Source organism: Balaenoptera borealis, assembly GCF_965194805.1.
Source record: "Balaenoptera borealis genome assembly, chromosome: 18".
Lineage (NCBI taxonomy): Eukaryota > Metazoa > Chordata > Mammalia > Artiodactyla > Balaenopteridae > Balaenoptera > Balaenoptera borealis.
The window spans coordinates 70,714,213-70,740,019 of record NC_138877.1 but is presented as its reverse complement, the minus strand read 5'-3'; the positions used below and the strand labels follow the sequence as shown (position 1 = coordinate 70,740,019).

The 25,807-nt window shown below is 39.6% G+C and overlaps 1 protein-coding gene across 3 annotated transcripts in view; it reads left to right on the top strand.

The window, feature by feature from the left end:
• The window catches only part of FGF14 (fibroblast growth factor 14), a 622,683-nt gene that overhangs the window by 234,498 nt on the left and 362,378 nt on the right, over positions 1-25,807 (top strand). The window lies entirely within an intron of this gene.

Genomic DNA, 25,807 nt, shown 5'->3' with positions numbered 1-25,807 from the left:
AGCCTTGCTCTGGATGAGCTAGCCCCCCAGAATCACATAATCCACGTGGCCCACAGCTGCCACTTCCATTTGGGTTTAGAGATTGATCCATGAGTTATAGCTCATTCCAGTGGCAAAGAATCACAGAGCTTGGCAGTTCCCCTCATGGCGACCTGTCTCGGTGCTCTATCATAATGAAACCTCAGATTCATGGAGTTTTCCAATAGTGTTTCTTTCTCTGCCTCACCACATAGTAGGGAAAAATTTTTTTAACTGATATAAGTTCATCAAAAAAACTCTTTTAAAATGCAAAAGCGCTCAACTAATAAAAAAGTATAACTCCTCCCCCCCAATTCTGTTACCCACTGCTAATGTACTCTTTCCCCTTACATTCTCCACAGCCTTTCCTTTGCTAAACTGAGAACTTCAACTAGGCAGTTTCTCAGTCTCCACACTCCTGACATTTGTGGCTGTATAATTATTTGTTGTGGGGACTGCCCTGTGCTTTGCGGGGTGTTTAGCAACATCCCTGGTCTCTACCTACAAGGTTCCACAGCAGCAAATCCTCTCCCCCATTTGTGATAGCCAAAAATGTCTTCAGACATTGCTGAACATCCTCTGGGGGGAAAGATTGCCCGTAACTGCAGACCGTTGGTCTAGATCAAGGGAATGATGCTTGGAGGAATCTCAGACAAGAATGTGAGAATGAGATGACCAGGCTGAAGCCAAGATGAGAACAAACGCTATCTGCTCCTGAGCCCTCCTGCCTACCCAGTGCTGTCACTGTCCTTTACTGCCTGACCCCTTGACCTGTCACATTTAAGGGAGGCAAGAAGAATGGGGAGCGAGGAGACAAAGATGACTACGGAGCATGGAGAGAGAGTGGTGACTTGGAAGAATATATGTGAGAATGGCGGGCACATGGAGAAGCCAGTGCCTTAGAGAAGTAAGGGAACGGTTTCCATTATGTCACTAGTCTTTACATTAAATCCTTGTAGCACTTCTTCCAGGTGGGTATAACCTTCCCTACTTTCTATCACAATATCTACTGCTGCTGTTTGAAAAACTATCAAACAAAACATGCTCTAGAGAGCATAGACTGTTAGGATACCCAAAGACTGTAGACCATCCAGCCACATCTCTGCCTTCACTGATGAGCCCTGGGAAGGTCATTGATGCTAAGGGACTTGCTTGCAGGCACCCAGATGGTTGAACCAGGACCACAAAAAATGTCTACTTTCCCTGGTCAGTGCTCTTTCCAACATCTGCTGCTGCTTAAACCAGGGCAGCGTTTTCCCTTCAATTCAGAATACTGTGAGATACTCCAGTGCATACATCTTAATGAGGCTGGTTCTTTTACGTGTATACATATGATGATTTTTGTATCTGAGTTGATTTATAAACTTCTCAAGGAAGTTTACACTTTTTAGTCCTACCCTGTTTATCATGACTGAGTAGAGGTTGTAGAACGGGGGCCTGTGATTTTCTATTATCCTCAGTGAAGGAAAGAAGAGCAGACATATCAGAGCAGAGCTCTCTTCATTACCCCATTCCTTAACTTGATTTACAAGGCCTTCCCAGATCTGGCCGGGTCTGCTTTTGCCGTGTTATCTCCATCTGTCTTGTCCTGCCTGCCACTGTGCCTTTGTCCTTGTCATCCCACCCAACCCCCCATATCCCCCTCTCCCTCCAGCAATCAAATGAAAGTCTCCTTTCAAACAGATTTCAAATCTAATCTCCCCCTGGAGTGTGTCCTGCCCACTTGACACCAGCATGACGTTGCGTTTTGAGTTTCTGTGTTAGTGTTTCCCAGAGTGTGCTCTGCGGAACACCAGGTCGGAGAGGTGCTCTCTGATGTAGTGCGTGCCTTGGTGTGAGCACGCATGTCCGTCTTCAATCTCGCGCTCTCACAGAGTTCCATGTGTAGTTGTGTAATAAAGGCTGTAAGAAGTGTTATGGTACAGAGATGTCTTTGACTTGCTTTATCTTATCCTCTCTAGAACTCATTTGCCATCTGTATTAGTCAGGGTTCTTCTGAGGAAGAATCATTAGGACATATATAGATATATAAGAGGAGACCTTATGGGAACTGGCTTAGGTGAATATGGAGGCTGAGAAATCCCACCATGTGCTGTCTGCAAGCTGGAGAACCAGGAAGCCTGGTGGTATAATTCAGTGTGAGTCCAAAGATTTGAGAACCAGGGGAGCCGATGGGATGGGATGGGCAGGGTGGAAGGGGTGACGCCTGGTGTTAAGTCCTGGAGTCTGAAGGTCTGAGAACCAGGAACTGTGATGTCTAGGAGAAGAAGGGTGTCCCAGCTCAAGAAGAGAGAGGATTCTCCCTTCCTCTACCCTTTTGTTCTCTTCAAGACCTCCAGTGGACTGGATTATGCCCACATTGATGAGGGCAGAAGACTTAGTCTCCCAACTCAAATGCTAATCTCTCCAGAAATACCCTCACAGACACACTCAGAAATAATGTTTTACCTGCTACCTGGGCATCTCCTAGCCCAGTCAAGTTGACACAGAAAATTAACCATCACAACATTTTTTTAAAAAGCAATACCTATTAGTAGTTAAAGAAACTCGTGTTTCTTAGAATTCACCACAGGAGACATCACTTTATATCAATAAATGTTTCAAACACTTATCTGGGAATCAGTTGTTTTAATTAATGACATGCTGCCTTAGACATTTCTATTTTGACTAAATTACATTCTTTTAAGTAGTAAGATAATCCAAGTAAAGCACTTAGCACGTAGCTTGACACATAGTAGGTGCTCAATAACTGTGAGCTGTTATTCGTAAAAAGCTGCAATTTTCTGTATCTCCATAATCCATTTTCCACATCCTAATATACATAAAAATGTGCGTGGGGAGGGGACTACACTGCAGGACACTTAAGTATAAGACTTTAGAAAGCAACTGAACAGAAGAAAAACGAATATTTTACATACGGTACAACTTTCATTTTCCATGCAAGGACTGTTGACACATTATGCGTTAGAGCCTTGGAGGCACTATGCTTGGAAAACATTTTAATTCAGATATATTAAATAAAGGTTTTACTAAAAACTGCATACCTCCCAGGTATGGGAGAGTTGCTGCATTCTGGGCATTTGCCAAGTTTTGAAGAGTACTTATTAGTCATACTGTGTGTGCGCACGGCAGTTATCGAAAAACATAGCCTAGCATACAGGATGGCCTAAAACCTGCACACTTCTTTTCCTTAAAATTAACAAGAAAATCATTTTTGTCTGGTGAAAGCTTCTCAGTAGAGCAAGTGACAGATTAGTGACAGAAATGGAAATTAAGTGAAGTTTGACTTCTTTACCCCTCCCCTTTCCGAGAACCAGGCAGATCCGCCGCCCTGGGCCCCAAGGGCTCTGGGCTCCTATGCTGAAATATTTGCATTTTCAAAAGTCTAGATAGGTAGACCAATGATTAGTACAAAAGAATGACGTTTTTGATGATGATATTTTTGATATGTATAGGAGAGGTGGTTTTTATTTTTATTTATTTATTTATTTGGCTGCATTGGGTCTTAGTTGCAGCACACGGGGTCTTCAGTTGTGGCATGTGGGCTCTAGTTCCCTGACCAGAGATCGAACCCGGGCCCCCTGCATTGGGAGCACAGAGTCTTAGCCACTGCACCACCAGGGAAGTCCGAGGAGAGGTGGTTTTTAAAAGCTGTCCTTTTGGTAATCTTTCAAAGCACTCCACTGCAGTGGTATTGACCACATGCTAATGTCATGTCTGTGTATGGGTCTGTCTCGCTTTGTGCCACATAAGCTCCCTGAAAGTAGACCCTGCCTATTCATCTTTATGTCACAACCCCTAACCAGTGTGTGGCACATAGAAATGCTGAATACCTGATTTGCACTATAAACATACATACCTGCATATTCGTAAGGCCTGGCCCGCCTTCCTGACAAGTCTGTGAATCTTACCTGGTAAAACACAGGGCAGAAGAAAATGTGACCTAGAGTTCAGAAGACCCACATTTGAATCCTGTCAGTTACTTCTTGGCTCATTTTGGGTCAATTGCTTTTTCTCATCTGCTAATAAAGGGTCTTGCCTAGATATGAATAAGATACTTTTCAATACATATTTATCTAAGTATTTTCAATACTATTTGTCTAAGTGTGACCTAAAATAATTCAACAAAATACCTTTTAGCCACTAAATCATACTGTAATTCGTTCTAGGGGTTTGCTCGTGGGTGCTATTTATTTATCAACTCAGATTTGGTCAGTTTGCATCACGGGTAACTCTTTTGGTGTCAGAGTTTATTTTTTTAAAAATTTTTATTGAAGTACAGTTGACTTACAATGTTGTGTTAGTTTCTTATGTACAGCACAGTGATTCAGTTGTATATATATTCTTTTTCATATTCTTTTTCATTATGACTTATTATAGGATATTGAATATAGTTCCCTGTGCTATACATTAGGACCTTGTTGTTGGTCTATTTTATATATAGTATTTTGTATCTGCTAATCCCAAGCTCCTAATTTATCCCTCCCACACAGTGTCAGAGTTTAAACCAAAACCCAATGGCAGAAGCTAAAATGGAACCAAGTGTTGGTCATTAAGTTTCCATCAGTGCTTTGGACTTTGTTCTTTTCCCTCCTGGCCACTGTTATTTTTATGTGATAGTCTTCTCTGCCTTTTGCACAAGTCATTTTCATTAATACTCTTCATGAGTGAGTCAGATCATTAGGACTGGTTTGAAAAAATATTTTATTCTTTTTATTTGAAGCTCATGCTTTTGCTCTGTGGAGTTGAACGTAGGCAGTCATTTGGAGGATTCTTATTATTATCCAAGCAGCATGTTGTGGTTGACAGAGCAGTGGCCTGGGAGGTAAGGAATTTAGAATTGAGTTCTGATGTTGTCACTAAATAGCTATACTGATGTAAATTACATCATCTCATTGGGCCTCCACTTTCTCGCATATAAAGAACTTGGAAAAGAGTATTTTCTACCTGCAATACTTATTCCTCTATAATCCTGTCATAGAGGCAGTGTCTAGAGTATTTGTTGAAGGAATTAGGGAATTAATGAGATATTGCTGAGTTTGGGTTCTCTAGCAGACATCAAACCTAGAAAAGGGGCCATCTTTCTTAATGTGTTAACGGGCAAATACTGTTATCGTGCCATATTTACAATTATGTTAGAACGAATATGACTTTGGTGCTCATCCCATAAAATGCCTTAGGAACCACAAAAATCAACAGTCACCTTCGTTAGCTAGCTACTTCTGCAAGGCCCTACCCAGAGCTACTAGGTCAATCTAAACTACCATATACTGCATGCATATAAATTGCACATTACACTGTAAATGGTAAAATAAAACAGAACAAAACTCTTTTTCCCCATTGGCATTGATAGTCAACATGAAGTGACTTTGAACAAGCAACCAGGAAGAGTTTTATGACTCATAGGAACAAGACTTGTAGAATAGAAAAGTTCATGAGTCATCGAATTCAGTAACGTGCTTTGCTTATCAGAGTGCTAGGTTGGACTTGCTCTTTTATGCCATACTCACTATTTTTTCCTTTGGCGTCTAAGTAGAACATTATTGAAAAATAAACAGGGATGATTTTGCAAGGGTGTTTTCTGATTTGTTTCTTTCACTATAAATGGATTTCATTTCTCTTGTACTCAAATAAAATAATGTTAATATATTTCTCTAAACACTCTCCATTTTGGCAGGATTTCCTGTTCCAAAAATGCATTAGGGTAACCAAATAATTTCATTAATGCACCAGTAATTCCTGAGGTGATTTGGGGGCCTTATGTAGCTCTGGGGAGAAGGTATATTACTTCAGCTGTTTATGAGTACCATGAAAACTCATGACTTTGGAGCATAAAGACATTAACAGTTATAACTGATCCATTGAAGGAAATTTCACATTTAGAAATTTGGGTCATAGGATTTAACATATTTTCAAAATGAAAAATTAGAATACCCAACTAAAATTGGCTTAAATGTAATTAAGAAGGCAGAAGGCAGGGAAGTTCTAGAGTTGGTTAATCCAGCAGTTTCCTGACATTCATCTAGGATCTAGTTTTTCATCTTTCATCCCTGCCACCTGGGGTGGATTGGCCTCTACCCTCGTGATTGCAATATGGTTGGAGCATATTCAGGTGTCACCTAACAATGTCCAAAGCGTACCCATCCCTAGTAGAACTTCTCACATAGCTCACTGGCCAGCATTGGGTCTCATGCCCATTCCTGAATGAGTCATTTGCAAGGAAAAGTAATGGTAGTGATTGTCTTGACGTAATCAGCATTCACATAGTAGCACTAGGGAGGGCTTAATCTCCTCCAGCGGCACGATTCATACTCCTACTCACAATATCTTGAACAAAACTGAGGTTCTTTTAGAATTGAAAAAACGAGATAATGGCTGTTGGCAACAAGATCATCTGTCACACTTGTCAAATAACCTAACAAAATCCAGGAGTGTTTATTTCGGGATTTTGTTGTCATATATTTCTGGGGAATTACTTGGTAGTCATATATTTATTTGACTTAAAAATAAATAGTAGATGAGAGAGTTCATTGTTAAAATTATGTAACGTTTCTGATTTAGATCATATTTTTAGAATTCTTTTTCCTTTTATGTTCATGTGCTGTTTATTCAGATGAAAACAGTTGGAAGTACATGTACTTTTGATGTTGTTTACTTAAGCTTTGCGCTGCATAATATCAAGAGTAGAGAACAAAATGTGATGGGTTGAGTATCGCACTGACTTGATGAACGCTGAACTTACGAATACACGTGCCTTAGCTAGGGTGCTTAGGTAGGTAGAGAATAGTGGATATGGAAATTGATATCATTCCATGGTGACCATAATGGGCAATATTTATAATCTCACTTAGAGGTTTTCAATTCGTGCTTCATGAAATAATACAATTGTGAGGAGATGCTTCAGAGATTCTGCTAACACTGTTTTTGAACATATTTCAAAGCATATCTTTAAAATGTATTGAAAACTATAATAAATATCACAGTAATGCGTAATATATACAATTTTAATGTGTTGATCATCAGCTTGTGCTGCCGCTTAAATTATTTTTGGGGGCAAGCCTCTTAATAAATGACCCCAGACATAACTGTATGTAATTGATTTTCTTATAAGCTGTGATTAATTACAAAAGTTGTGACTTTACACTAGTTCATTCTTCTTAGGCTTGCACATGTCACGTGTATAAAAATGGTACAATTGCTACTACAGTATATGTATGCCTTGCTTAACTGAATGCCAGCCAAGGCTTAGGCAATTTGTGTCATAGGCTATGTAATACCATTAACTTATTGCAATGTAGATGGTTATGTGCATTTTAAAGGTTTCGGGTATTTGTCTTTTGTGTTTATGACGATGTATTAGTTTACTAGGGCTTCTATACCAAAGTAACATAGATTGAGTGGCATAAACAGCCATTTATTTTCTTACAGTTCTGGAGGCTGGAAGTCTGAGATCAGGGAGCCAACGTGGTTGGGTTCTGGTGGAGGCCCTCTTCCTGGCTTGCAGATCCCGACTTCTCACTGTGTGCTCGCAGGGTGGGTTGAGAGAGAGAAAAGAGAGTGGTCTCTGGTGTTTCTTCTTATGAGGGCACTCATCCCCTCATGTGAGTCCCATCCTCATAACTTCATCTAAACGAAATACCATAACATTGGGGGTTAGGGCTTCCACATATGAATTTTGGAGTGACACAAACATTTAATCCACAGCAGATGACAAAGAATTATACCAGATGATGGATATTGTAATGAATCCATTTTTGGAGACAAATTTTCCTGTCAGTCTTCTCAGAGGCTCCTGGATCACTATCATTGACGAATATTCTGTTTACAAGGCAAACTGTTAAAAAACTATTACAATTTACAAGTACTAACTTGAATGATTCAGGATTTTTCCAGTTCTTCACAACTAAGATCTAATACAGAAATAAACTGGAGGAATAGACAGAAGGAAGGTTGTAGTTTATTTCAAATTTTCTTATAAATATGGACCCTATTTTCATTTTTTTTTAAAAGATTTATTGATTGATTGATTGCTATGTTGGGTCTTCGTTTCCGTGCGAGGGCTTTCTCTAGTTGCGGCAAGTGGGGGCCACTCTTCATCGTGGTGCGCGGGCCTCTCACTGTCGCGGCCTCTCTTGTTGCGGAGCACAGGCTCCAGACGCGCAGGCTCAGTAGTTGTGGCTCACGGGCCTAGTTGCTCCGCGGCATGTGGGATCTTCCCAGACCAGGGCTCGAACCCGTGTCCCCTGCATTGGCAGGCAGATTCTCAACCACTGCGCCACCAGGGAAGACCCCTATTTTCATTTAACTTCAAAAATACCTGTCATAAGCATGTATATATACACAGTAAATTTATATTAATAAAATCCTTGAACCATTCTATATGCTAGACTTCTACTGATGATTTCTTTTCAATAAAACTTTCAATGTAGAACAATATATATCCTGATGTAATCAAGTGTTTTAGAAAGAAAATCATGGATAATGGTGAAGAAAAATAGAGCCCACCAGAGACTAAGTTGTAACTTAAGATCAGTGTGGATTGTTTTGTTCCTTAATCGTAAGATGCATGATACATACTGCTGTGGTTTTAAGACTTGAGGGCATTTCTCATGATGATCTGAACCACTTCTACTCTGTAAGAAGCTATTTAGAGATAAACACTGCTGTCTTACAGGATCTAGGTAATCCTATGGAGTCCATAAAGTCAGGTGCTCCAGGTGTGACAGCAAGGACAGAGGAGGTACAAGGACCCTCCAGGCTAGATACTCAAGGCTCTGGAAGGAGCCATGCTGCCCCCTGTTGGCTGCACTCTCCATGGGCATCTCTGTTATCTCCCTAGGGTCCTCCTGTCTCCTTCTTCGCTTTGCTTTGGGATTTGTTAGGGAAATTAGATCCTAAGTCCTCCCTCCTCCCATTTTTTCTAGAACCATGCTAAACTCTACCAATGCATGGATTATTGGCCTCTACCGCCACGTGAGATCCATTCTGCGCAAAAGAGAGGCAGTTTTTGTCTTGCTTTTTGGGAGCAGAGATCTTAAACACAGTGTCTTTGGGATTCAAAAATAATTTTGAGGTCAATATGACTATATCAAGTTAAGTAGAAGCATGGGTTAAAGCTTGACTGTTTGAAGCTGATTCTCAAATCCAGACACTACTGGGCATATAGAAACTTCTTTTGGTCTCTTCACTGGGTCGCTTTCTTCTGATATTAATGTGTAGAATGAGAAACAAGAGTTTTTTTTTCTTTTTTTTTCCTGAGGAAGGATGAAATTGGTAATATTTTAGTAGATGGTCATGATTAGTTTGCAAATGTTTGCCGTACCCCTCAGTGTTTCTCTAGAAGGCTTGTTGACATTAAATATATATGTCAACACATATACACACTTATATATAACTTACTAACATATATTAACACATGTTTATCTATATAAACATGTTTATATATATATTAACACATGTTTATCTATATAACATTAGCACATGTTTATCTGTATATATTAACACATGTTTATCTATATAACATTATTAACGTTATGTATACATATACCCTCTGGTATATGTGTCATATATTTACACACACACACACACAAGTGAAAAAGGCTGTGTAGGAGGAGTAATAGTTCTTCTTCTGTCACATGGAAGTAGTTTGTGCCTCCCTCTCCATACTTCTGAAAACCATTATACAAAAGAAATCCTATAGGACAAAGCATTTAAAAGCATTTGGTGGAGGAAACTCTACCCTGGGGCTCAGATTTGGAGACAAGCTCTTCCTAAGAAAGGATGCTTACTTAGTACTCCGTGGATGCCCATCAGTGGGAGGATAAATGGGTATTTGTGTCATAATTGCCATTTCCTGTGGATCTGTCCAGATTATGGGGATGAACCATGGTGGAATCTTAAGGTGGCATCAGGAGGAAACTGACAAAACCTGAAGCAAGAAGGGAAACAGGATTTGAGTACGAGAAAACATTTTCAGAAGGTATCAGATTTGTTGCTTGTGGAATGGAACATTAAACAAAGAATAAAAATATGCTTTTTCAGAGAGCAGCATTGGAAGGGACTAAGCTGAGCGATTCTATGAAAATCTGTAACTCCTTGTTTATAACTTTTAAAATTTGTGTTGTAGAGAAATTTCAGTAAAATGAAGGCAGCCTATATTTTGATACATTTTTGATGCTACCTGTGAATTAATGACCTGAAACATATCAGGAGGAAAAATTAAGATGTAAAAGGCATAGAAACTACCAACCTATCACAAAAGTGGCGCTTTCACTCTCATCACTAAGTCAAATCATTATACCGTCACTTCACTACCCTTTCTGTACCTTCAAAGCATAACAGCAAACTTTGTTCTCAGTTTGTCATATTTTTTTTCTTTTTTTTGTCTTGTTTTTATTTCCGGTAGAATCACTGGTTCTAGAAAAGCCCTCTTCCTTATAAAATAACCAAAAACAAATCAAGGGAGACATCACACCTGTCCACAGTTATTAGTACTTGTCAAACATCCAGGGTGACAAGATGAGGAAGGAGTGTTTGCATTTTCTGGGGAAGTTGGGTTATTTTTTTTTTCTTTCTTTCTTTTTTGTTTTTAACGAGTAAAACAGCTGTTGAAGATGGAGGTATTCTGCAAGTGTGACTCAAACACAGTATTGTGTGAAGATAGCAACCAAATCATATCCTATTTTTACCACAGTGCCTCATTTGCTAAGAAGAGAGGCAATGTATATCTGACTTACAAGATTTAGAATCGGTTTTGTGAACTGTATTGTGCTTGATGATTTTAGGAGAGAGTAACTCTAAGCATCCTAAGTGTGGTTTAGGCAACTGTGAATAGTTTTGCCAATTTGTGACATTTTTACCATGTTGCTGTAGCAGTATTTTTATGTTACCATATTTTTCGATAGTCATTTAACTTCAATAATTTTGTATATGTCTAAATTTTTATGAGCCATTGATATTTTTTATGCTCCTTGTATATGAATACTTTTTGGGGGAGAAAGAGGGAGGGGGAGAGAACATAACAAAATGGTCCATGGTTAAATGTGAGTATGTTTTGATTTTTCTTCTCAGATTTAAGGAAAACATGCAATATCTACATATCTTAGTTCAGTCACTATTCGAAGTGTGGAATTTTGTCATTTTCAAGACCTTTCTTTTCCCACAGAAAGTCTTATTTGTGCCCTCTAGTGGTAGATGCATAAATTTTTGCAGTAAGTTAGAGAAACCTGACTTATTTTTCTTTGAGTGCATAATGATTCAGCATCTAAATAACTAAGTAATAATGCTAACACACAGAGAAAAATCTCATGTCATTGAGCTTGATATATTTTCAAAATGCATCAGAATTATGTATTGGAAAACTAAATCCACCATTTATCTAGCTAGACAAAGTTCTTAGATCACAAAAATGTATTGCCCCATGAAGTTTATGGTCCATTTGTCCAGCAAATGCTGGGATTCTTGGAGGAAAAGTAAGCACATTTTCCACCAATGCATTTTCTCTTTTTAGAATCCACCTTATAAGGACTCTTCTAAATTGCGGCATTAATCCATAACCTGTTTCTTATTTTTGTGTTGATGAGTATCCTTAAAGAGCTGCATGAAAAAGGGAACTGTCTTGTTTAACGTGGCAAGAATTGACTCTGACAGAAAATACCCACGTAGAACTAGATCCTGGCCTCGTGGCTCTACTAGACTTCTGCTGGGTTGATGCTTAGTTCTTCCTCTTCTTCCTGAAACTCCCACTACCTCCATTTGAAACATCCATTTTCTTACATGACCAAAGTTGATTGGTCCAGGAATGAACTCGTTTTCCAAACCAAGCCAGCTAGAATCCTCTCCTGGGGTTTTTGACACTAGAACTGAGAAAGGGAGTAAGTCTCTTTCTAGTACAGGAGGCCCTCCAACATAGAGAAAATGTCGACCGCCATGTTTACTGCTAGATTTTAGTAAGAGATGGGGAGTCAAAGATGGGGAAAAGAGTCTGGGTGACATTTCTACTCCTGGTTTCTACTTTTACTGAGATCCAGCTGTCTGCCCTTCCCATAATTCTGAGTGTTGTTTTGTTTTTCTGTTTTTTGGGGTTTTTTTCTGTTGTTTAATCCATCCTTGGATTTTGTAGTGCAATAAATGGTTAGTTTCCCTTAGGTAAGTTTGATTTTCAGTTTAGCTCCGATCGCTTTTCACCAGACTAGTATGGTAATACTACTGGGTACACTGTCAGTTTTTCTGCTCAAATTTTCTCATAACCCAATTTATGGAGGGAGCATTGAGAGGGAAATAGAGTTTCTGTGAAAGTAGCAGAAAATTGTGACCTCTTCTTCAGTATGGGGGTTTATCAAGTCTAATTTCTACTCCTTTACCCCTAATTAGAAGCACCCTATCTCTTTTTTAAATATATAGTGTATTCCTACTTTTTCACTCTCGCTTACCAAGACTACATAATACTAAGTTACAGGCACGCTACAGTCCATTCACAGCAATGTGTTACCTCTCCCCAGTAATTTTTCAGCCTTTTATCTCTAAAATTCAGGAATGATAAACTTTGTCTTCTTTTGAAGTAATTTTTGAACGTAGATTTTGTGAAGTATAGAAACCTTTGGGTGGGTCGAGGGCATACTTCTTTTGCTTTTGAAATGATCCAACATCCCACTTTGCGTCTAGTACAGAGAATAACATTGATAAGTTTGGGTGAAATATAGAGCAATATTTAGTGTTATATGCTAGATGCTGTGTAATCATTTTATTTGTATTAAGTTTTAATTTTTACAATATCTTTTCAAGGCCTCCATTATTTTCCCCATTATAGATAAGCAAATGTGGAGAATTTGCCCAGCCCTGTTTCCAAATATTGCTACCCTGTCATAGTTTTTCTCCAAAGCACCAAATGTGGATGAGTGATCAGTTTAGAGGGGTCTTGAAGAGTTTGACCTAAAGCTGTCACCATAAAGTTGATGTTGCTTTAAGATGCGAATATAATAAAATTTCTGTGAAAATGTCACTCCACTAAGGTTCATACAAGACAGTTACAATAGAATGAAAACTATTATGCAGATTAGATTCTCTTGAAAGGTAAGCCATGCTTACCCGTGACTTGGTTTATAGCAGGCTATCAGGCTGAGCCTGAAAGGATGAATTAGTTCCCATAGCTGGCCAGCCCTGAGAGCCAGCCTGCTGTTAAACGCTTTGTGGGGCAGAAACTTCCCAGTCTTTGCTTATTTCCTCCCATAACTAACTACACTTCAGTGGTCTCACTCCTCTGCCACAGTACCCTCTCACTCTGGTAATTTAGAGCCTGTTCTGAGTTCCTTTCTTCCCATCTTTACCTCAAATGCTTCTGCCCCAACCCCTTAACAATAATCAAGCCATCACTCACGGGGTATATCTCCTGGAACATACCCGGTGATGACAGCGGACAACTTCTCTGGATTAACAATAATCATCTTATCATTTGTTAATCACTTTACTAAGCACTTAACATATTTTATCTCTAATTTTCACACCAGCTCTACAGGGTAGGTGCTTTTTCCATTTCATAGATGAGGGAACTGAGACTCAAATGAGTTATGAGCTTTCAAACTCCTCCAGTTTCCAACGTGGAAGAACCAAGATTCACACTCAGGGCCGTTCATCACAGGGACTGTTCTGTCTTGATAATGGTAACCACCTCTGCTTTTTTTTTTTTTTTTTAAATTTATTTTATTTAATTTATTTATTTTTGGCTGCGTTGGGTCTTTGCTGCTGCTCGTGGGCTTTCTCTAGTTGCAGTGAGCGGGAGCTACTCTTCGTTGCGGTGTGTGGGCTTCTCATTGCGGTGGCTTCTCTTGTTGCGGAGCGCAAGGCATGCGGGCTTCAGTAGTTGTGGCACATGGGCTCAGTAGTTGTAGCTCGCAGGCTCTAGAGCGCAGGCTCAGTAGTTGTGGTGCACGGGCTTAGATGCTCCGAGGCATGTGGGATCTTCTCAGACCAGGAATTGAACCCGTGTCCCCTGCATTGGCAGGCAGATTCTTAAGCACTGTGCCACCAGGGAAGTCCCACCTCTGCTTTCAAAAAAGGTCACAGGTGACATCTGAATGCACTGCATAGATGGAGCTCACAGCCAGGCTGTCAAAGGGAATTCTACATATTGGGGAATAAGAACCATGTGACCTTTGTCTTACAAGATGAATAGTGATAAATGATTCAGAAGCACATGGACCTTGGGAAGATTTGAGTTTGATCATAGATCTTGGAAAAATTATGAAGTAAGGATTGAAAAACTAAAAAGTGGTTTAGTGTATTAAAAACAATATCAGTTACAGTCATTTACATAAGCTGCTTACCTTTTATGCATAATTCCCATGTTTCATGGTAACTATGCTTCATATAATGGCACAAGCCATCCTTGGGTTTACTGCTAGGAATTAGCTGCCTTTGAAGTGGGCCCTTGTACTCTATTCAGAAACGAGAGTCCGGTGTCTTTCTGCTCTGGAGGGCAGGCACCCAGCTCGCCAGTGTTTTTTCCTCGTAAACATGTAGGCTCTTTTCCTTAATTCCCACATTGTAGCGAGCAATGAGAAGTTATGGAAGTGTTTCAGGGTAATGGGGACAGAAGGACAGCAGAAGGAATATCTTCCGCCTTGTGTCCTATCATGCTACCTTGCGCATCTTGCGACTTGCTCCATGTGGCGGCAGCAGCCCCCTTTTCACCATAAGGAGTCCTCAGCGTTGCAGCGGCGGGGTCAACGTGAAATCCCAGTCCCAGACCAAGTATTTTTGTCCCTCGTTACCCCAGCCTAAGGCCCCCCTCCCACGTCACCATATCTTATCCCAGGACTGACAGCTTTCACTGATTAACGCTGACACCGTTATTCCTTTCGGACAAAAGCCTCACCCTGCCTGAGGGTTGTGACCTGACCTACGGCCCTAATAAGACAATAGCACAATGGTACAACATCTGTACAATTTTCAAGATCTGTGTTATTAGATTTGAAGGGTACTGATGTGTGGTGACTGTACAATCCATTCCCCAAATCAAGACATTTTGAGAGTGAAATCAAGGCTATTATTAACTATGCCAGGACAGTAAACAAAAAATGGGATGTATGCATCACCCTACAGATTTGGGGAGTTAATAGTCCACAACAGGTGGGATTGCACCAAACTTGAGTCCATTCCTTCCCAAGAACTCCTCATTTAGTATTTAAAAATAATGGCGTCCAGTCTTATCCAGACACATCAAGCATCTGAACAGATAACTTGGTTGCATATTATTTTATTATGACGGAGCAATCCACGATCTAGACAACTGTATGATGCCTCCAGGTTTCCCTGCTCAAATAATTTTTTTGTTTATCCAGAGAAAGCACTATTTGGTCATAACTTTTGGTTTTTAGCCTTTGTCAGTTATCTTGATTTGGTTGCCAAGAGAGATAGATGCCTGAGATGAGGTTGCTTCAACATAAATACATTGTGACCATTGGAAAAACAATTGAAAAATCAAGTTTATTAAAGAATGCTGGATAGAAGAGAAATGGCTGTATACCTGTGTAATCGCACAGTGAACCGATGGCACCGCATTAGCATCCAAAAACTTAGCAGAATTTAGAACTGACCTCATTGCTGTTTCTAAAATATAATGGGCAGAGTGGCCTAATTTCAGATTCTTATCATTGTGACAAATTTTGTAAATGTTGTTTGCCTGAGGAATCTAATGTCCCAGGGCTTATCCTCACTGTGATCAAGTCTCCAGACCTGGTCCATTAGCCAAGTATGGGAGGCAGGAAGGGAATGACTCTGAAGCATTAATTTATTTTTATATGGAATAAGCCCCAATGTAAGTGAGCTCGTTCAAATAGCAATCATGGAGAAGGATATGTTACTTTTTTGTTTTTTGTGGTTTGGTTTTTATTTTTTGGCTACCTGGACACAGTAAGTTTTCTTATTAACATCAGTCATCGTTACTTTGGATTATTTCGTGTGTTCGAGCCTGTGGACTCACCTTGTCAACCTGAGCTTTTTCTTCTTCGAATTTGTTTATGTAAATCTGTGGGCTGGTTTATAGCTAGGCTTGCTGCCGATGTTGATCCTAGGAAAACTAATTCTTCCTGCAGGACCATTCTGGTTGCTATAGTGCTTTTTGCAGTTAAAGCTTTTTGAATAAGAGGGCCCATTTTCAAGCAAAGCTGTGGCTGTACCGGAGCCGATTATTTTCTGTGGACTTTTTTTCCTGCTGCTAATACGGAAGACAGGTTAGTCTAACAGCCATGAGCGCAGACTTGTAATGAGACTGCCTGAGTTCAGCCTTCAGCTCTCAGCGTGACCTTGGGCCTGCTGCTTGAACTTCCTGTGCCTCAGTTTTCTCATCTATAAAACAGGAGTAATAATGATAATAATAGTATCTACTGTATAGGGTCGCTGTATTGCATGACCTAAAACACATATAGTGGTTAATACAGTATCTGGAGTCTGATAAATGTCACCTGTCAGCGTTTGCATTCCAGATATGAGTAAGATTTTTATTGTTAAGATGCAAAATGCTACAGATGGAGTGTTGAATTTTAAAAACTATCATTGGATAAAGAGTTCTGGGTCTTACTATGATATATTTCACTTTTGGAGATCTTAGTTCTTTCGGAGAACACAGCTCTGCAAAGCAAATGCATTGACACGTGTAAAATAAGAGAAAAGAATTACAGCCAAAGTCTTATTTAAAATTCCCCTGGAAATGAGCTTCAAATCCCACATGTAGAAAAGTACTGTTTACAGGCAGTTTTCCAAATATCATAGACTCCGTTATAGAGCTGCCATCCAAAGTCCTGGTATCTTATTCATTTTTAACTCTTGTCATGCTACTTGTAATAAGAACAGCCAGTTAAAGGAATTCGAATGAAAATTCAGCTTATAGCTCAGATAAAGTTTTCATGTAATTGCTTTCCCGCACGTTCAGTATTTGTCCACATGACATGTAGAAACTAAATGCTGTGGAGCTTTCTCATAGTGCAAGTGGACTTCGTTTTAGATGTGACTTGGCACCAGGTCTCAGTTCGATCAGATGGAAGCAAAGATCCTAAGAAGAGACAACTGTCTCGTTTTTCCGGTGTGCATGGCAACAGTTTCTAGGACTTTTCTTCTGTGATTTGCTCATTCAGAGACACTTGGCCTGAGGATACATTGAAGAGGTTTGAGTTGAAGAATTTAGTAGGTCCAGGAAACATTTGTGCCAACAGAGATTTTTCTTTTATTTAATGTTAAAATTCTTAGTTTAAGCAACTTTGTAAAAAGATAATCACAAACCATTAATTTTGAGCTCCTCCATTTCAGATGCCATTTCAGTCATTATTAAGGAACATTCATGACTTCATATTGCTGAGTTTCAGCATGGTGCCCCAAACAGCCACTATCAGTTAGCCCAACTTGTCAGTTGAGAGGAAACCTCTTTGCCACGTTATGCTGTAAGTTTGTTCCCACAATTTCTACACCAAGGTGATTAAGATTATTAACTCTGTCACGTGCAAAGGCATAAGTCCTAAGGCAGGCTAAATAACATTTGATGCCGATAATTACTTTAAATACTGAGTTCCATGGGAGTATATATCTGTACCTGTGGGAAGATGCCAATCATAGGCACTGCTTTTCCATCCATTAGACTTGATTACCTGGAGGTGGCAGATATATGCTTGTGTCATTCTCTGAGCACATTCAGTAAAGCTCACAGCGTGGCCCCCTTTATAATGCAGTGCACCTGCATTTTTCTGATGAGATTTTCGTCTTCATGCAGGCAGGGCTATGTCTTATTTGTCTGTGTTTGAAACTCAAGGTTTAGCCCTGTGCCTTGTTCAAGGTCTGCAGACAACATATGTGTTTAGATGTAATAAACACTACATCGAGAGAAGAAAGATGACAAAATAAACAGAATTTTTTGTTCATGGTTTTGTTTTTGATGCTTCAGACATATGCTTACTACCTGCATCTTTCAGAAGGAGATCAAGGAAAGCTGTTTTCCCGTAACAGATAGTAAGGAAACATGTAAACAGTCCATTCCCTGTGTACACGGGCTAGGCTGCCTTGTGCTCGTGACGTGGGTATTAACCTCCACCTGCTGAGACCAGGGAATTCTAAACAAGGCAGCCCCTGGCTGATGCTGCTGTATGACAGGAGCTAAAAACACGCTTCTGATGAGCCTGAGTGAAACTGTTAGCTGATTAATCCTGCTTCAAGTCAATTGTCAGCTAACAATTAATGAATTAAAGATGTTGGGACTGTTTTAACTAGATAATCAATCTAGGGAATCACGATTGATACATTAGAATTAACTTTCTTCTCTTTCTTTGGGAAATCCTGTCTTCTCAATTTCCATTTCTATATAAATCTCTTAGTTTATGTGTTATTCTCCATACGAGTCTTTTATCATATAGTCAATCTTCTACAGTATATGTGGGTAATATATATTTCCATAATATATACATTTCTATAATACCTATGCACACATGGACACATATATACAAATATTATAGAAGACTGATTGGCATGGTCTAAATTATAATCCATTTCATAAGACTTTCATAAGTGTGATTCTCTTTTATTCCTTAAAGTATAAACAACCATATATGTATATATCTATTTCTTTACAAATTTGTTTAATTAGGAGAAGTAATCCCAACCTGGTCATATTATTCTAAATTTTATATAATAACTATGAACAAAGAACTATTTGGAATAGTTTGTCAGGTTAAAAGCACTACAGGCATAGAATCACAAATAAAAATAATTATTTTAAAATAACACTTCCATTAAAATATTATAGTGCTGCACTGGTGGGAAATTGTTGATGAAAAATAAATGTGTTGAGAGTAGAAAATAATGGTCAGTGATTCATTTCAATGTAATTGTAGGGGCTAGAATAGAAAGGCCTTCTGTTTTGATGGTTTTGATAGCAGATGTTTCAAAGCTCCCTGCTGGCTATGTTTTCAGGGATAAATGTAACTGCTCAAATGGAAATGTATTTAGGTCAACAAAACACCTGAAAGTCTTTTTAACAGTTCTACCAAATGTTTCATTGGTCACTTTTAGGTTTAAATAAAGGCTAAGTAATGTGATCTGTAGCCCAAATAAACCCTCTTAGGAGACAGAAAAACTGCTTAAACTGCTTATAAAGAATTCCTAGAGTCTGTGTATATACATCTATCTGTCTGTCATCTGTTTCTTTAATTTGGACCTCAGATTGAAATAATCATGCCTTGACTTTACTAGGTCTGTGTGAAAAACTGTCTTTGTAAGGTCCTTTATCTATCTGTCTATCTAACTATCTATCTATCTGTCTCATCTATCATTATCTATCACCTGTATCTATCCTCTATCCAATTTATCCAATCTATCATCTGTCTACTTACTCCTTGTTATTTTCTCCTAATATACACATTAAATGTCCTTAAATACACCAATATGTAGTGTTTTGTGTATATATGTCTTAAATTTACAAAACTAGTATTGTGCTATAGATTTTTGTCTCTGTTTTCTTTCAGTGTTATCTGTTTTATGTCTTGCCATGTTGCTTCTCTCTTCTGAGTACTATTCTAAAATGGGCTACCAGTATATTCTACCATTCAGCCCCCTACTATTGCAATGGTTTAGTGCCTTTGCGAGAGGGCTGGATTTGATGTGGACACCAGTCACATCTTTCCTAAGGAGATGCTGGCCGCTATCACCTTGGTAGGAGGTAGGGCTGCTGATGGCAGGGCTAGAACTGGAGCCAGGTGTGAGGTGGGGCTTCCCCCCCTGCTCAGTGGCCATCACTGCCCTGTCGGGGTGGGGTCCGATCCCAAGTTGCTGGAGCAGAAGCCCTGAGGGTCGGCCTGAGCTGGCTCTGTTCCCTTTAAGTGTGTGCTTTCCCCTGTCCCAGCGCTGGCACGCTTTCCCCAGAGCGGGGGAGTGCTGAAGCAAGGGGGGCTCTTGCTTGTGTCAGCTGCAGACAGAGGTTCGAGCTGTCTCCTGTGTGCTGCCTGTGCAGGGGCCAGCAGCTGTTTCCCTCGTTCTGCGCGGACACAGCCGCAGGTCCAAGTCGCCTCTGTCCCTCGCAGCTGCCCACACCCCCAGCCTCCGCTGCCTCAGCCCTGTTGTGGAGCCGCGCCACAGGGCAGCTGGGGCCCACATGGACTCGTGGTGCGTGTGAGCTCTGGGGGACTGACCGCCGTCAGAGCTCTGGGCTGCTTCTGATGCACTGCTTGAGTGTGTGTCAATGACCGCACTGCCGCTGGCTCCCCCCCCCCCCCGCCCCCAGATGCCGCCCCAGGACCCAGGCGCCTCTGCTTCCCGCGGCTGGGCTTTCTCCCTGGTCATGGCAGCCCCAGATCCGTGAATAAGTGAAGCTGGAGAGTCTGCTTGGCCTGCGTTGGGGTGGGCTTGGAGGCGGGCACAGGATGCCGGCAGCCACTGGGGCAGTCCTCAGCCCAAACTCCCCGCCCTGCCCCAGGGCTACTCAGCGCGCAGGCGTCTCACAAGTGGAGTCCAGGCTTCCCCCAGGCCTCCTGTTTAGTCCCAGCGGTCCTCTAGGCAGCCAAGGGGGCTCGTCTTCCCTGTGTGGGATCCCAGGACTGGGACACCCAATCTGTGGCTTCAGCTGCTCGCTCCCCAGGACGGGTCTCTGCCCGTGTAATCTCCCTTTTCTTCTGACTCCTCTCCCAGGGCACAGGTCCCGACCTGATCGCTTTTCTTCCCTTCCTACCTGCTTACTTGTGCATCTTTCTTATAGCCTTGGTTGTACCGGAGTCTTTCTGCCAGTTTCCAGTAAGCTTTCCGTGAGAATTATCCCACGTGTAGTTGTATTTTTGATGTGTTCATGGAGGGAAGTGAATTCTGAGTTCTCCTACTCTGCCATCTTGATCGATTTCCTAGAGGTTTTATATTAACCTGTTTCACCTTCCACGCCACATCATCAGTTGCCGAAAGGAAAATTAGACCATAAAGATTTGTTAAAATACTGTTATGCATATCATACTATACTATACTACGCAAAATCTATTATACAAAGAAACAGTTCAAATCCATTTTATAATTCTATAATAGGAAGTAAGACTCAACGAGCAAATAGTTTTTCAAGTGCTTATTTCCTTTATTGGGTACAAAGGCCAACTTTCTTGTCCTGCCATCCAGCAGTCTTCTGGAGGGAAGATCTCCAGAGCCAGAATGGCTAGTGTCCGATGGCTGATGGATACACACATACATCAACAGGTATAATGAACCAACATTTTCTTTCTAACTATACTAATTTGAGGACTAGTTTTCACACATTAGTAAGTGAAGTGTTTTGTTTATTACTCTTTAGGAAGTAATGCTATGATTCTAAATGATAATGCATAGCAGAATGTTAACAATGGCTATCTGTAGGCTGAGGAATTATGAATAACTTTCTTATACTTTTCTACGTTTTCTAAGATTTTTACTATGAGTATAAATTATTTTTATAATATGACTCCACACATAATAAGAAGAGTCAATAAAGCTTTCCAGTGTGGCCAAAAAAATAAAATAAAATCTAATTGGCTAATGAATTGGAGAACTAGCTTGACAACCTTAGCAAAAGAAGTTATTATTAGGAATACAATGGGGGTAGTTTGATCAAGTTTACATATTAAACAATAATATCTGAGGGTTTAGTTTACCAAAAGAAGAAGGAATCAATAGTTTAAAAATTTTAAAAAGAGATGAACTAAAAATAATAGCAATATCTCATGGAAATATATGGTTATTTTATTCTATTTTGAATTATGGGAATTTCATGTAGTTTGCTGAACTTTATAAACTTAACCTGGAGAAACTGAGGCATGTTCTGAATACTAAAGTAGTAAGATAGTATTTCTAGAGCAAAGGGTAAAGGAATTACTGTTTCTAAATACAGAGAAAAAGAAGCTAAAAATAACATTTACTATCATAAACTTTCTTTTTTCATATAAATTTTTTTTTTTTTTTAATTTTTGGTTGTGTTGGGTCTTCATTGCTGTGCACGGGCTTTCTCTAGTTGTGACGAGCAGGGGCTACTTTTTGTTGCGGTGCGTGGGCCTCTCATTGCGGTGGCTTCTCTTATTGAGGAGCACGAGCTCTAGGCAAGCGGACTTCAGTAGTTGTGGCACACAGGCTCAGTAGTTTTGGCTCGCGGGCTCTAGAGCACAGGCTCAGTAGTTGTGGCACACAGGCTCAGTAGTTGTGGCTCACGGGCTCTAGAGCACAGGCTCAGTAATTGTGGCGCACAGGGCCTAGTTGTTGCGCGGCACATGGGATCTTCCTGCAGCAGGGCTCAAACCCGTGTCCCCTGCATTGGCAGGCGGATTCTTAACTGCTGTGCCACCAGGGAAGTCTCTACCATCATAAACTTTCTATTCCTAAAATGGATGCCAAAGAATTTTTTTTCTCTGAACACGTTATAAACACAGAAAATGGAGCAAAAACAAATGGGCTCAAGAGAAAGCTAGAGATGGTAGAAAAAGATAAAAGGAAAATATGGGAAACCTCAAACTGGTAAAAGCAAGGAATGTGCTAGCTCTCCAGCTCTTGGAAGAGAAGAGAAAAAAATCTGTCCAGCATATCAGAGAACTGAACAGATGACCACTACAAAATGTTTCTAGATCTGATGCTATGCTGGTATATTCTAAGCGTAAAAGGAATTCTGCTTTCCCTTTTGTTTTAAATCTCTTTAATTTTAGCAAATGCCAAAAAAATCTATTAGTACAGAAAATTGGCCTTTTCCTCCCTAATTTCATAGCTGGATGTTCCATAATCTTCTACTTTTTCTGTAACAGAACCTCAATATGGCTACACCTCAACATTTCTCTCTTCTTCAGAGTGTAATTATCTCCATTTTATTTTTGTTTATTTAGTCATTTAAAATTGTTTTTGGCTGTGCCGAATGGCACATGGGATCTTCGTTCCCCGACCAGGGATGGAGCCCCACACCCCTTGCATTGGAAGCACAGAGTCTTCACCACTGCACTGCCAGGGAAGTCCAATTATCTCCATCTTAGTGGTCAAAATTAATGTTCTTTTAAAAAATTCCACCTAATTTTCCAGTCTATAAATTACATTTTCCTATACAATCTTTTGTCCCAGATCCACACTTAACAGTCCACAGTAATTTTTCCAGGTTTCTTTTAGTAACCTAGTTAGTACTTTCAAATGGGACAGCTTTTTAATTTTTAGTGATTGTTAATTAATATTACTTTCTATTCTTCGCTCTTTTTATAACACATACCTTGTTCCCAGAACTTACCTGAGGATGAACAGTTCTATTTCTTGCCATTTTCATGTCGCCATTCTTTCTTATTCCTGCCCCAATGCTCTTCCCTGGATTTTGGAGAATAAGGCTGGAGCGTACCTTTCATCAACATGTAAATCTACATCTCATTCTATAGGTACTTTGCATTCTGGAGAAGTCTTGAGTTATCTTAAGTGTGGCAGTATTTTCATTAACCAAGGTCACTGTGTGTATGTTTCTAGGCCTGAAGCACTTCCACTTTAAAATATTTAATTCACACAAAGGATCGTTGTTCTTGTTTCATGCTTATTATGTGTATAGGCTTGCAGGAGTTTAAAAAAAATAAATCAAACACCGTGAGTCTCAGCATACAAAGAATTTAAAATCTGGTTTGGGTTGGGGTGGTGGATTTATCAAAAATCAGTTACCTTAAAAACTGTTGATGACATCAGCTACATATGATACAAAAACTCTTTTAAAAATGTAGAGCAATATGAAAGTAGAAAAAATAATGGGGATCATGGACCCTATCTAGGGACTTTGAAAGCTTCATATTATTTGAATTTGGAAAATCAAGCAAAGCTTTGATCATCTGGCTATTAAAAATTTTGTTTATTACCATTTCTATTTTGTCTACTACTTGTTCTGAATGATAGTGTCTCTTGAGAAAAATCAATTTTTATTTAATCTTTCTCTCTGGACTAGATTCCTATATCAGCAGCATTATATGCATTTAAATTAATTGCTCTCATTCTTTAATATCTTATTCTTAAGCAAAAGTTCATGTTCTAACTTCATTCAATTATTGATTAACCTTGCATTCTTCCTCCTACCATCTTTGTCATTTTACTTAGCAAAGTGCTTAAGAGAATATGTAGCTGCTTCTCAATCTAGTAGCAGACATGGTTGGCTGCATATGACCTAGAAAATTCTGTTGCAGAACCTGATTTTATGACCTTCAGCTAGTTCTTTAATCTTTCTGTGCTTTGGTTTCAGTGTTCTTACGGATCAGCTACTTGAAATAGAGGTGTTGTCTTAATTAGTTCATTCTAACCAGGCTCTGTCTATCTACAGCTCTCCAGCTATCATCTATCTATGTACCTGTCTGTCATCTTTTCCTCCCCCTCCTCATTCTCCTTCTTCTTCATCATCTCTATATATAATTTTTTTGTAAGGGCTACATTCCTTAGAACCAAATCACAGTTAATTTGATTACTTGGGTCCTGAGGCAATCTGGTTAAATGACTTTAAGGGGTGACTCAGCGTCATTTGGTGGGTAGGAGGATGGGCTTTAGAGTCAGGCAGCCTAAGTTCAAACACATGCCACCTCTATGGACTCCAGCAATGTAGTTAAACTTTCTCCTTAGCTTCTGTAAAGTGGAAATAACTATCTCAGAGTTATATGGGGGGTCAAATGCATTAATAAATATGAAACATTTAAAAGAGAACTTGGAACATTTAAGTCTTTAACCAATATTTGCCATTGTCATTATTGAAAATATTTATTTCAAAAGTAATTTTAATAATCTTTCTAAAACCAAAATGTTCACTTTCCTGCCAGAGTATATGCAATCTAGGGGATATAACTAAATCTTTTTCTTACCATCAAAATGCTTATAAAAAGTTGCATTTTGATTTTCAGCAATGTAAAATGCTACCAAATAATCAAGGTTCATAACAACTGAAAGATATCCATTGAATTTAGCAGTAAGGTGAAAACTAGAAATCTTGCAGGGAGATCACCTTAAGAGGTAAAAAGTGCTTTCCCCATTGAACATATGGAAAGACTCACCATGTACAGTGAGATACTCCTGCTATCATATCTGTAAAAGAGGAAAAAATGGATGTAGGCAAATGAGATTTAGGGGCTTATTGTCAGGAAACTGTGAGATGAAGGGTTAGGGTACCAGCTGTATGTCTGATGGTGGGGACGGGATGTGCTGAGAGTTTCCAGAGAATGAAGGAAATTTGAAAAGCTATAATGGGTAAGAGGAGAGAGTGCCAACTGAGACCAGAAGTCCTGCTACCAGTATGTGGACTGAATATAAAAATAACAGCCTGGTATATTACTGGGAAACTAGAAAATTCCAAAATATATAGAAGTCATCAGTGTGTTAGCTGACATTTTGCTTGGGTAAGCTTGTGAATAAATTAAACTGCTTTTTAATCTGTTGTTTGAAATGCAAAAACATCCCAGGGGAACAGAACTCAGGAGGCTAGTATAGCCCGTGGATTTGTTGCAGTTGCAAACACTATTTCAGTCATTAATGGCTTCTCATTTTGTCTTGGTCGATTTATATTTGATTGCATTCAATTGAAATATAACTTTTAAATGACAAAAATGATTGCCTTGGCAAAAAAACAGTCTTCTTAGACCCCCCTAAGACAAGCTATACTGACAACTTTATTTATGTTAGACATTGAGAATTCGATGTTTAGTTGCCTTTAAGCCCAAAGAGATTAGGAGCTTGATGATATTCACAGTCTGTTAGCTGTGTTCTGAACCCACCTGATAAAGCAAAAGTGGTTCCATTACATTCTTGGTCTGAATTCAAAGACATCCTC